Raw genomic sequence first — 12,500 nt, forward strand, 5'->3', positions numbered from 1 at the left:
CAAGCGGCATTCCGCTGCGCGCGTGCGTCGTCCGAGCAGTTGCGTGATAAACGACCGTGTCGAAAGCCCAAACACCGCCGAGGCCAGTCGCCGCCGCCGCAAGGGCAGCCACGCAGCCTGGCGAGAGGCATCGTCTCGTGTAGCGTCGCCCCCGCCCCAACTGGAGTGGCCCAGTTTTTTGAACGGGACGGGAACTGCGAAGCACTTAGACCGACGGCGGACTACGACGAGAACGCCTTAAGCTTCGCCAACGTTTCGCCAACTCGTGCGGGAGACTTTTTCCGCTTCGCGGCAAGTCGTCGCGCCGTGCTCTCCGCATCAACCGCGTACGCAGCGAACCGCAAACGTCGGGCGCAGCCTCCTCACCTCCCTGCGCTTTGCGCGCGAACGTTCCCTGTTCGCGCGGCAAAGCCTGGAGGAGGCACGGCCCCGCAGCGTGTTCGAGCGCCCGGTCTACGGGACACCCTGCTTACTTCGAGGGCAACAAGCGCAACGCAAGGCTGCGATCTCGCGCACTTTGCGCACGGCTGGAGAAGCTTTGCTGGCCGGCTTTCGCTCCTCGTGTTTACCGTGCGTTAAAGTTGCGCGTCCGTGGCTCTCGCAGCTCTTGCGCGCCCGGTCGCAGAGAGGAGTACGCAACCTCGACCGCACTTTCCCTGCAGGCTTCCTTCCGACTCGAAGTCCTGCGGCGGTCTCAACGAGGTGCCACATCCTCAATGCAGTCGGTCGCCCCCGTTTCGGTTGGGCTCTGGCACGACGGTCGCCACCGTCTCGCCCTTGAGTGGCCGCTGTTGGCGCTCGCTGTGAGGTGTTCAGCGTGCTGTCCGTGTTGCCGACGCGGTCAAAACGAGTCGACGGCTCACGTTCCCTTGTGCGCCGAAGGCTCTCTTGATATGTGATCCGACCCTCAGACAGACGAAGCCAAGGGAAGACCCAAGGCCGCAATGTGCGTTCAAAGAATCAGTGCTCAGTGTGTCCTGCAATTCACACCAAGTCTCGCAGCTGGCTGCGTTCTTCATCGACCCGAGAACCGAGTGATCCACCGCTTAGAGTCGTGAAAAAGTGTTTGTTCAATTCCGTACAGTCAAAACCAAACGTTTCTGGCACTCGGCCAAACAGTGGCCAAGAAGGGCGCTTTTCAGCGCACGCTTGGACTCCAAAACTCTGCCGCGCCTTTTTCGGCTGCCGCAAATCGAGCAAACGGTGTGTTTCGGACGGCGTTTCGCTTTCGCTACTTGCGAGTGCTTTCGTGGTCCACCCCTCTATAAATACTCGGGAGGCGTCGAAGCCGGTTCTCCAAGCCGGACCCGTAGGTATCGTTGTGTGCTCGCTCTCATTGGCCCGCCTAACCAGAAAATGCCTGCGGTACACCCATTTGGATAAGAGTGCACGCAGATGCGGGCCTCGACGGCTACACATTTCCTCGGGCGGCCGCCTCCCGGCCTCCGTGGAGCGCGGGATGCACGGTCCCATCGACAAGCCTCTCCCGTTTTTACCGTGGCGTCGCGGTTCACCACGGCAGGCGGGTCGGTCTCCTCCGCATAAAAAGGGGGACCCCCGCTTTTTGTTCCACGAAATCGCACAAGCTTTTTTCGCATCCACGGTTTGCCACCGCACACCAAAATGCCGATCCGGCTGCCTACTTTAGCCAACAGGTGGAGCCAGGCGCGCCGTACTTGCGCGGCACTTCCCACGTCCACCGAAGTCGGTGCCAAGGACCACTTTCGGCGCCGGAGCCGCGTACGAGCCTACTCGAGGCGGAAGAACGAAGCCAGCAAGGGCCTGGCCGCAAGTGCGTTCAATTGTCGGGACGTCCAAGTCCCTCGTTCTTCCGTGCTTCCTCTTTCGGCAAGTCGTTGCGGCACCTTCCCAAAGCGCGCAGACCCGCTAATCGCGACGAGCGCGACGTGGCCGTGCCGCCTTTCCCTCGGCAGCAAGCAAAACGCCTGGCAACGTCGACGCTCCCCTAACCGCGATCTCGCACCGTGTTTCGTGTGGCGAATTCAAAAGCCGGCCGGCGCTGCTGCAACCATTACGGTCGGTACGCATACGCCGCGGAGGGCGGGACGGTCATCGGAGCGTGCGGTTCCTCCATCGAGTACTGCGCACCTCGGCCGTCGCATCGCCGTGCCATGACCGGCCGCGCGTCAACGCGAACCGGTGCCAGCGAGATCCCTCGCCTGCAAGAACCGACCGGCAGCCTCCGTCACCCGAGGACGCGGAGGCGCTTGCCGCGGACGGCGGGACGGTATGCACTGGTGCACAGCGGACCCGTCACATCGCCAGTTCCTTGACCGACCGCCGACGCTTGTGCCGTTCCTCTCGTACTTGGCAGTCGCCGCGCGATTGTCGGGTCTCGTTCTTGCACGCTCGAACGGTCGGGAGGGCACTCGGCTGGCGTTTCGGGAACGCGCAGCCTCGCCTTCTACCGACGTAACCACGACTCTCCGTTCGCGCTCCGCCGCTCCTGTTTACAGTACTAGGCGGTCCCGCAGCGGTCGGGTCGCGCATTTCGAGCGCTTCGAGCCACGGTGCTGTGGCGGGTCGAAAGCCGACCTATGAGTGCGTTGCGCCGTTTGTACCCGCGTCCGCCACCTGGCCGACCGTCCAAGGTCGCGGTGTTGGCGTCCGCTGGGCGCAACAATTTGTCACGGGGTGCCGCTCCACATTCAGGCAGCCCCGTGGGGAAAAGCCGACCCCGCGTCCAAACGGGGTCAGCGGCAGAAAGTGTCGGGCGCAGACGCAGCTGAGGCGCTCACCCTTCACAATCCGTTAATGATCCTTCCGCAGGTTCACCTACGGAAACCTTGTTACGACTTTTACTTCCTCTAAATGATCAAGTTTGGTCATCTTTCCAACAGACCGGCGCAACCGAAAGGCCGCGCCGGACATCGGTCCGAAGACCTCACTAAATCATTCAATCGGTAGTAGCGACGGGCGGTGTGTACAAAGGGCAGGGACGTAATCAACGCGAGCTTATGACTCGCGCTTACTGGGAATTCCTCGTTCAAGGGGAACAATTGCAAGCCCCTATCCCAATCACGAAAGAAGTTCCACGGGTTACCCAGTCTTTTCAGACAGGGATAAAGACACGCTGCTTCCTTCAGTGTAGCGCGCGTGCGGCCCCGGACATCTAAGGGCATCACAGACCTGTTATTGCTCTGTTTCGTGCGGCTAGGAGCCGCTTGTCCCTCTAAGAAGGTTGTAAGGTGCTGGGAACCCCGCACCTATTTAATAGGCTAGAGTCTCGTTCGTTATCGGAATTAACCAGACAAATCGCTCCACCAACTAAGAACGGCCATGCACCACCATCCACCGAATCAAGAAAGAGCTCTCAATCTGTCAATCCTCCCAGTGTCCGGGCCGGGTAAGTTTTCCCGTGTTGAGTCAAATTAAGCCGCAGGCTCCACTCCTGGTGGTGCCCTTCCGTCAATTCCTTTAAGTTTCAGCTTTGCAACCATACTTCCCCCGGAACCCAAATACTTTGGTTTCCCGGAAGCTGCCCGCCGAGTCATTTGAGTAACTCAGGCGGATCGCTGGTTGGCATCGTTTATGGTCAGAACTAGGGCGGTATCTGATCGCCTTCGAACCTCTGACTTTCGTTCTTGATCAATGAAAACATTCTTGGCAAATGCTTTCGCAGTAGTTCGTCTTGCGACGGTCCAAGAATTTCACCTCTAGCGCCGCAATACGAATGCCCCCGTCCGTCCCTCTTAATCATTACCTCGTATTCCAAAAACCAACAGAACAGAAACGAGGTCTTGTTCTATTATTCCATGCAAGTTTATTCAGGCGACTCGCCTGCGTTGAGCACTCTAATTTTTTCAAAGTAAAAGCACCGGCCATCTCGAGGCACACAATGAAGTGCACCAAGAAAGAACCGGCATGATGTTCAGTCCGAGCCGTCGCATCGGGTAGATGCACTACTCGTCTGGAACTGAGATCCAACTACGAGCTTTTTACCGCAGCAGCTTTAGTATACGCTATTGGAGCTGGAATTACCGCGGCTGCTGGCACCAGACTTGCCCTCCAATTGATCCTCGTTAAAGGATTTAGAGTGTACTCATTTCAATTACGGGGCCTCAAAAGAGTCCCGTATTGTTATTTTTCGTCACTACCTCCCCGTGCCGGGAGTGGGTAATTTGCGCGCCTGCTGCCTTCCTTGGATGTGGTAGCCGTTTCTCAGGCTCCCTCTCCGGAATCGAACCCTGATTCTCCGTTACCCGTAACAACCATGGTAAGCAAGTAACCTACCATCGAAAGTTGATAAGGCAGACACTTGAAAGAAACGTCGCCGGCTCGTGGCCATGCGATCAGCACAAAGTTATCCAGAGTCACCACACAATACGGGCCGAAACCCGATCGATCTTGGTCTAATAAAAGCACCCGTTACCCAAAGGGCTCCAGGCTCACTGCATGTATTAGCTCTAGAATTGCCACAGTTATCCAAGTAGGAAGAAACGATCTAAGGAACCATAACTGATTTAATGAGCCATTCGCGGTTTCGCCTTATTTCGGCATGTACTTAGACATGCATGGCTTAATCTTTGAGACAAGCATATGATTACTGGCAGGATCAACCAGGTAATCGTTCGACTGCGCGTCCGTCCTCGCCTTCGGCGGGCCGGACGCAGTCTGTGTGCGGCGGAGGCCACCTTCAGGCGCCCCAACACGCTTATTTTGCACTCCGAGATGACGGCGTTCGAGCTCGCTACGGCACAACCTTCCCGAAAGACGAGTGGGAGCCGTGCGGCAAGAAGCACGTTCATGCTCGCTCTTTTTCGTTGCATCGACTCGGTCGCGCCGTGCGGGTTGCCCAAGCCCGCTGCACTGTCGGTGGACCGGCCGGAACTAGCAACGGAGCCGAGACTGCAAAGCCGCCAGACGACGGGTCACGCCCGCGTCTTCGGCGCTTTCGCATCTGAATCGCCCGAGGACGACACGGAACACACCTCGATATCGTGGTAAAACGGCACCGTCCGACAACCAGCCCCTAACGCATCAAGCGGATGAGGCTGCAGACGACTGCCGTGGATTCCCCTGGAGCAGACCCGAGGTCACGCTTGACGAGGCCGAAGCCCGCCGCATATCAGACACCCGGTCGCTTTCGCGTACGCCGCTCACGAGAACCCCCACATAATAGCAGCGATAAGTACCCAGACCTCCTTGGGCACTAATACGAGCGTACTCGAGAAAATTTCACCGCGGGTGTGCCCCGAAACGTGTGGCACGTTGAGCGTGCCACAAGTCTACGTCGCTCTTAAACCCGCCGAGGTCGTAGAATTTGCGACCCTACTCACGAAATTCCCACCGAGGATACGGCCGCAAACGTACCGCACCTTGGGTAGGCCACGAGTTTGTGCAACACTACGCTGACGGCACAGCACCGAGGTCGTGCGCGCACGCACGGGAAAATTCCGCCGCGGTTTCTGCCGAAAACGTGAGGCACCACGACTCTCCGCAAGTTCGCGTCGACTGCGAAAGACCGAAGTCGTGAACGACGTGTCCGCTACTCGCCGCCGACACGCTGGACACCAAACGTACAACGACTCGACGGCGTCGTAGAGGCCCACGACGCGGTTTTCCTTAACGACGTCTCGGCGTGGCACCGACAGGTTAGAACGGCCGACCAACGTTCCCTGTCCGCCGTTCGGCTCAGTCGAAGGGCTCGGCGACTTCGGCAACGCTGCGAAGCCGCACGGTGACGCACGCCATGTCCCCATTTTTTTTTTTCTTTCTGCGTCTGCCGGGGTGCCCCTATAATAGCAGCGATAAGCACCCAGACCGCCGTGGGTCGCTCGCCCCGGCTGACGTGGTTTTTCGTACTCCTGCGGCGGTCGCCGTCAAGCACGTCCAAATACGCTACTTTCGTGGGCGCATTCACGCTCTTTCGCTTCGCCGGAGTGCCAGCACTCACTCTGCCAAAAACGGCGAACATCCGAGCGGCGGTTCCCACTTTTGCGTCGGCGTCGCAAACCCCGCCCCGGCAGACGAGGTTTGCCGTACTCGTGCGACGGTGGCCGGCGGGCACGTCGAAAGACGCCGATATCGTGCGCGAATTGGCGCACCTTGGCTTCACCGGAGTGCCGCCACTGACTCCTCCAAAAACGGCGAAGATCCGAGCGGCGCTTCCCACTTTCGCATCGGCGTCCCGAACTCCGCCCCGGCTGACGCGGTTTACCGTACTCGTGCGACGGTCGCCGGCGAGCACGTGGAAAGACGCCGATATCGTGCCCGAATCGGCTCCGTTCGGCTTCGCCGGAGTGCCAGCACTGGCTCGGCGAAAGACGACGAACATCCGAGCGACGGTTCTCACTATTGCGTACGCGTCGCAAACCCCGCCCCGGCAGACGCACTTTGCCGTACTCGTGCGACGGTCGCCGGCGAGCACGTAGAAAGACGCCGATATCGTGCCGGAATCGGCCCCGTTTGGCTTCGCCGGAGTGCCAGCACTCACTCGGCCACAAACGGCGAACATCCGAGCGGCGGTTCCCACTTAGCCGTCGGCGTCCCGAACTCCGCCCCGGCAGACGCGGTTGCCGAGCTCGTGCGACTAGCGACCGCGAAGCCGTCTCGCGACGCCGCTTTCGTGCGCGGCTCCCACTGCGACCTGGGTCACCCGAGGTCGACGAGCAAAAAAGAATGTCGAAAAAAAATTTTTTTTTTTTTGCGTCTGCCGGGGTGCCCCTATAATAGCAGCGATAAGCACCCAGACCGCCATGGGTCGCTCGCCCCGGCTGACGTGGTTTTTCGTTTTCCTGCGGTGGTCGTCGTCAAGCACGTCCAAACACGCCACTTTCGTGGGCGCATTCGCGCTCTTTCGCTTCGCCGGAGTGCCAGCACTCACTCTGCCAAAAACGGCGAACATCCTAGTGGCGGTTCCCACTTTTGCGTCGGCGTCGCCAACCCCGCCCCGGCATACGCGGTTTGCCGTACTCGTGCGGCGGTGGCCGGCGGGCACGTCGAAAGACACCGATATCGTGCGCGAGTCGATGCTTCTTGGTCTCGCAGGAGGGCCGCCACTCACTCCTGCAAAAACGGCGAAGATCCGAGCGGCGCTTCCCACTTTTTCGTCGGCATCGCAAACCTCGCCCCGGCAGACGCGCTTTGCCGTACTCGTGCGACGGTCGCCGGCGAGCACGTCGAAATACGCCGATATCGTGCCCGAATCGGCCCCGTTTCGCTTCGCCGGAGTGCCAGCACTCACTCGGCCAAAAACGGCGAACATCCGAGCAGCGGTACCCACTTAGCCGTCGGCATCCCGAACTCCGCGCCGGCTGACGCGGTTGCCGAGCTCGTGCGACTAGCGACCGCGAACGCGTCTCGCGACGCCGCTTTCGTGCGCGGCTCCCATTGCGACCTGGGTTACCCGAGCTCGACCAGCAAAAAAGAAGGTCGAAAAAAAATTTTTTTTTTTTGCGTCTGCCGGGGTGCCCCTATAATAGCAGCGATAAGCACCCAGACCGCCGTGGGTCGCTCGCCCCGGCTGACGTGGTTTTTCGTACTCCTGCAGCGGTCGCCGTCAAGCACGTCCAAATACGCCACTTTCGTGGGCGCTTTCGCGCTCTTTCGCGTCGCCGGTGTGCCAGCACTCACTCTGCCAAAAACGGCCAACATCCGAGCGGCGGTTCCCACTTTTGCGTCGGCGTCGTAAACCCCGCCCCGGCAGACGCGGTTTGCCCTACTCGTGCGACGGTCGCCGGCGAGCGCGTCGAAAGACGCCGATATCGTGCGCTAATTGGCGCTCCTTGGCTTCTCCGGAGTGCCGCCACTCACTCCTCCAAAAACGGCGAAGATCCGAGCGGCGTTCTCCACTTTCGCATCGGCGTCCCGAACTCCGCCCGGGCTGACGCGGTTTACCGTACTCGTGCGACGGTCGCCGCCGGGCACGTCGAAAGACGCCGATATCGTGCCGTAATCGGCCCCGTTTGGCTTCGCCCGAGTGCCAGCACTCACTCGGCCAAAAACGGCGAACATCCGAGCAGCGTTTCCCACTTTCGCATCGGCGTCCCGAAGCCCGCCCCGGCAGACGCGGTTTGCCCTACTCGAGCGACGGTCGCCGGCGATCACGTCGAAAGGCGCCGAATTCGTGCACGAATCGATGCTTCTTGGTCTCGCAGGAGGGCCGCCACTCACTCCTGCAAAAACGGCGAAGATCCGAGTTGCGCTTCCCACTTTTTCGTCGGCGTCCCGAACTACGCCCCGGCTGACGCGGTTTACCGTACTCGTGCGACGGTCGCCGGCGGGCACTTCAAAATACGCCGATTTCGTGGGCGCATTCACGCTGTTTCGCTTCCCCGGAGTGCCAACACTCACTCTGCCGAAAGCGGCGATCATCCGAGCGGCGGTTCCCACTTTTGCGTCGGCTTCGCAAACGGCGCCCCGGCAGACGCGCTCGTGCGACGTACTCGTGCGACGGTCGCCGGCGAGCACGTCGAAAGACGCCGATATCGTGCTCGAATCGACCCCGTTTCGCTTCGCCGGAGTGCTGCCAGTCACGGCGCAGAAAACGGCGAACAAGTGTTTTTTTTTTTTCCTAGAATTTGTGTTATAGAAGGCACATTTGATATCGGACGATAATTTTCAACTTTATCACGCGCACCGATTTTCGTGTAGAGGTTTGCAAGTTTATGGGAATTTCTCCACTTGGAATAATGCGATTTAGTAGTACTACGAGAACTTCATGGATGTACTCAAGGGTACGGGGCAAGTCAGTTACGTCAACACCTGCAGATTTTTTACACTTCAAACTGAAAATTGTTGGTTGTGAGTCCTCGTGTGATATTAAAGGCCGATTCGCTAACACATAGAACAAAGAAAGAAAGGAAGAAAAAACGCCCGCGCTCGCTCAAGAAACCTGGGTTCGCAACAAGTGGCAACAACAAGCAACCGAGCGAGTGCGCCAAAACCCGTGGCGGCCGAACAAACGCGAAGTCCCAACCGCGTCAGCCGGGGCGGCACGGGACAGGAAAAATCACTTCAGCCGGGGCGGCGGGGCACCGAATAAACCTCGTCACCTCGTCGCAGGATAAAAGAGGAAACAAAAAGTCTAAACAGCGTCTGCTGGAGCGAATGCGTAATAAAACAACAACAACAACAAAAAAAAACACCCGCGCTCAAGAAGTCTGCAATCCTCACAAAAGGCGACTGTGACCGAGCAGCGTCAGCCGGGGCCGTGCGGAAACGGAAAAACCGCGACTACCGGGGCGTCGAGGCACCGAAAAATCCACTTCAGCCGCGGCGAAAAAAAAAACAAAAAGAAAGACGGAGGGGGGGGGGGAACCACGTCTGCCGGGGCGAAGGAAAAAAAAAACGCGTCTGCCGGGGCGAGCCCGGGTGCGGCACCACCGGGAAAACTGTGGCAAACAGACATGGCGATCGAGTGAGTGGGCCGCCAGCCAGGCTCAGCCAAAAAGTGCAAAGTCCGAACTGCGTCAGCCGGGGCGGCAAAAACCGCGTCAGCCGGGGCGGCGCAAAAAACCGCGTCTGCCGGGGCGGCACGAAACCGCGTCAGCCGGGGCGGGGCGAAAACTGCGTCAGCCGGGGCGAAAGAAAAAAAAAAACGCGTCTGCCGGGGCAAGCCCGGGTGCGGCACCACCGGGAAAACTGTGGCAAACAGACATGGCGATCGAGTGAGTGGGCCGCCAGCCAGGCACAGCCGAAAAGTGCAAAGTCCGAACCGTGTCAGCCGGGGCGACGCAAAAACCGCGTCAGCCGGGGCGGCGCGAAAACCGCGTCAGCCGGGGCGGCACGAAACCGCGTCAGCCGGGGCGGCGCGAAAACTGCGTCAGCCGGGGCGGCGCGAAAACCTCGTCAGCCGGGGCGAGCGAAAAGGGGGGGGGGGGGGAACCACGTCTGCCGGGGCGAAAGAAAAAAAAACGCGTCTGCCGGGGCGAGCCCGGGTGCGGCACCACCGGGAAGACTGTGGCAAACAGACATGGCGATCGAGTGAGTGGGCCGCCAGCCAGGCTCAGCCCAAAAAGTGCTAAGTCCGAACTGCGTCAGCCGGGGCGGCGCGAAAACCGCGTCTGCCGGGGCGGCACGAAACCGCGTCAGCCGGGGCGGCGCGAAAACTGCGTCAGCCGGGGCGAGCCCGGGTGCGGCACCACCGGGAAAACTGTGGCAAACAGACATGGCGATCGAGTGAGTGGGCCGCCAGCCAGGCACAGCCGAAAAGTGCTAAGTCCGAACTGCGTCAGCCGGGGCGGCAAAAACCGCGTCAGCCGGGGCGGCGCAAAAAACCGCGTCTGCCGGGGCGGCACGAAACCGCGTCAGCCGGGGCGGCGCGAAAACTGCGTCAGCCGGGGCGAAAGAAAAAAAAAACGCGTCTGCCGGGGCGAGCCCGGGTGCGGCACCACCGGGAAAACTGTGGCAAACAGACATGGCGATCGAGTGAGTGGGCCGCCAGCCAGGCACAGCCGAAAAGTGCTAAGTCCGAACTGCGTCTGCCGGGGCGGCACGAAACCGCGTCAGCCGGGGCGGCGCGAAAACCGCGTCTGCCGGGGCGGCACGAAACCGCGTCAGCCGGGGCGGCGCGAAAACTGCGTCAGCCGGGGCGAGCCCGGGTGCGGCACCACCGGGAAAACTGTGGCAAACAGACATGGCGATCGAGTGAGTGGGCCGCCAGCCAGGCACAGCCGAAAAGTGCAAAGTCCGAACCGTGTCAGCCGGGGCGACGCAAAAACCGCGTCAGCCGGGGCGGCGCGAAAACCGCGTCAGCCGGGGCGGCACGAAACCGCGTCAGCCGGGGCGGCGCGAAAACTGCGTCAGCCGGGGCGGCGCGAAAACCTCGTCAGCCGGGGCGAGCGAAAAGGGGGGGGGGGGAACCACGTCTGCCGGGGCGAAAGAAAAAAAAACGCGTCTGCCGGGGCGAGCCCGGGTGCGGCACCACCGGGAAGACTGTGGCAAACAGACATGGCGATCGAGTGAGTGGGCCGCCAGCCAGGCTCAGCCCAAAAAGTGCTAAGTCCGAACTGCGTCAGCCGGGGCGGCGCGAAAACCGCGTCTGCCGGGGCGGCACGAAACCGCGTCAGCCGGGGCGGCGCGAAAACTGCGTCAGCCGGGGCGAGCCCGGGTGCGGCACCACCGGGAAAACTGTGGCAAACAGACATGGCGATCGAGTGAGTGGGCCGCCAGCCAGGCACAGCCGAAAAGTGCTAAGTCCGAACTGCGTCAGCCGGGGCGGCAAAAACCGCGTCAGCCGGGGCGGCGCAAAAAACCGCGTCTGCCGGGGCGGCACGAAACCGCGTCAGCCGGGGCGGCGCGAAAACTGCGTCAGCCGGGGCGAAAGAAAAAAAAAAACGCGTCTGCCGGGGCGAGCCCGGGTGCGGCACCACCGGGAAAACTGTGGCAAACAGACATGGCGATCGAGTGAGTGGGCCGCCAGCCAGGCACAGCCGAAAAGTGCTAAGTCCGAACTGCGTCTGCCGGGGCGGCACGAAACCGCGTCAGCCGGGGCGGCGCGAAAACCGCGTCTGCCGGGGCGGCACGAAACCGCGTCAGCCGGGGCGGCGCGAAAACTGCGTCAGCCGGGGCGAGCCCGGGTGCGGCACCACCGGGAAAACTGTGGCAAACAGACATGGCGATTGAGTGAGTGGGCCGCCAGCCAGGCACAGCCGAAAAGTGCTAAGTCCGAACTGCGTCTGCCGGGGCGGCACGAAACCGCGTCAGCCGGGGCGGCGCGAAAACCGCGTCTGCCGGGGCGGCACGAAACCGCGTCAGCCGGGGCGGCGCGAAAACTGCGTCAGCCGGGGCGAGCCCGGGTGCGGCACCACCGGGAAAACTGTGGCAAACAGACATGGCGATCGAGTGAGTGGGCCGCCAGCCAGGCACAGCCGAAAAGTGCAAAGTCCGAACCGTGTCAGCCGGGGCGACGCAAAAACCGCGTCAGCCGGGGCGGCGCGAAAACCGCGTCAGCCGGGGCGGCACGAAACCGCGTCAGCCGGGGCGGCGCGAAAACTGCGTCAGCCGGGGCGGCGCGAAAACCTCGTCAGCCGGGGCGAGCGAAAAGGGGGGGGGGGAACCACGTCTGCCGGGGCGAAAGAAAAAAAAACGCGTCTGCCGGGGCGAGCCCGGGTGCGGCACCACCGGGAAGACTGTGGCAAACAGACATGGCGATCGAGTGAGTGGGCCGCCAGCCAGGCTCAGCCCAAAAAGTGCTAAGTCCGAACTGCGTCAGCCGGGGCGGCGCGAAAACCGCGTCTGCCGGGGCGGCACGAAACCGCGTCAGCCGGGGCGGCGCGAAAACTGCGTCAGCCGGGGCGAGCCCGGGTGCGGCACCACCGGGAAAACTGTGGCAAACAGACATGGCGATCGAGTGAGTGGGCCGCCAGCCAGGCACAGCCGAAAAGTGCTAAGTCCGAACTGCGTCAGCCGGGGCGGCAAAAACCGCGTCAGCCGGGGCGGCGCAAAAAACCGCGTCTGCCGGGGCGGCACGAAACCGCGTCAGCCGGGGCGGCGCGAAAACTGCGTCAGCCGGGGCGAAAGAAAAAAAAAACGCG

At 61.5% G+C, this 12,500-nt stretch overlaps 2 non-coding genes across 2 annotated transcripts; both read right to left on the reverse strand.

Annotated features, from left to right (window-relative positions):
* Positions 1-901: 901 nt before the first annotated feature.
* On the reverse strand, positions 902-1,054 carry LOC142790988 (5.8S ribosomal RNA). Its single transcript, XR_012889912.1, has one exon. It is a non-coding gene; the product is annotated as a 5.8S ribosomal RNA (ribosomal RNA).
* Positions 1,055-2,773: 1,719 nt separating this feature from the next.
* LOC142790948 (small subunit ribosomal RNA) lies at positions 2,774-4,587 on the reverse strand. The gene has a single exon (XR_012889884.1). It is a non-coding gene; the product is annotated as a small subunit ribosomal RNA (ribosomal RNA).
* Positions 4,588-12,500: the final 7,913 nt, after the last annotated feature.

The sequence above is a fragment of the Rhipicephalus microplus genome, unplaced genomic scaffold (genome assembly GCF_043290135.1).
Source record: "Rhipicephalus microplus isolate Deutch F79 unplaced genomic scaffold, USDA_Rmic scaffold_135, whole genome shotgun sequence".
In the NCBI taxonomy this organism is placed as follows: domain Eukaryota; kingdom Metazoa; phylum Arthropoda; class Arachnida; order Ixodida; family Ixodidae; genus Rhipicephalus; species Rhipicephalus microplus.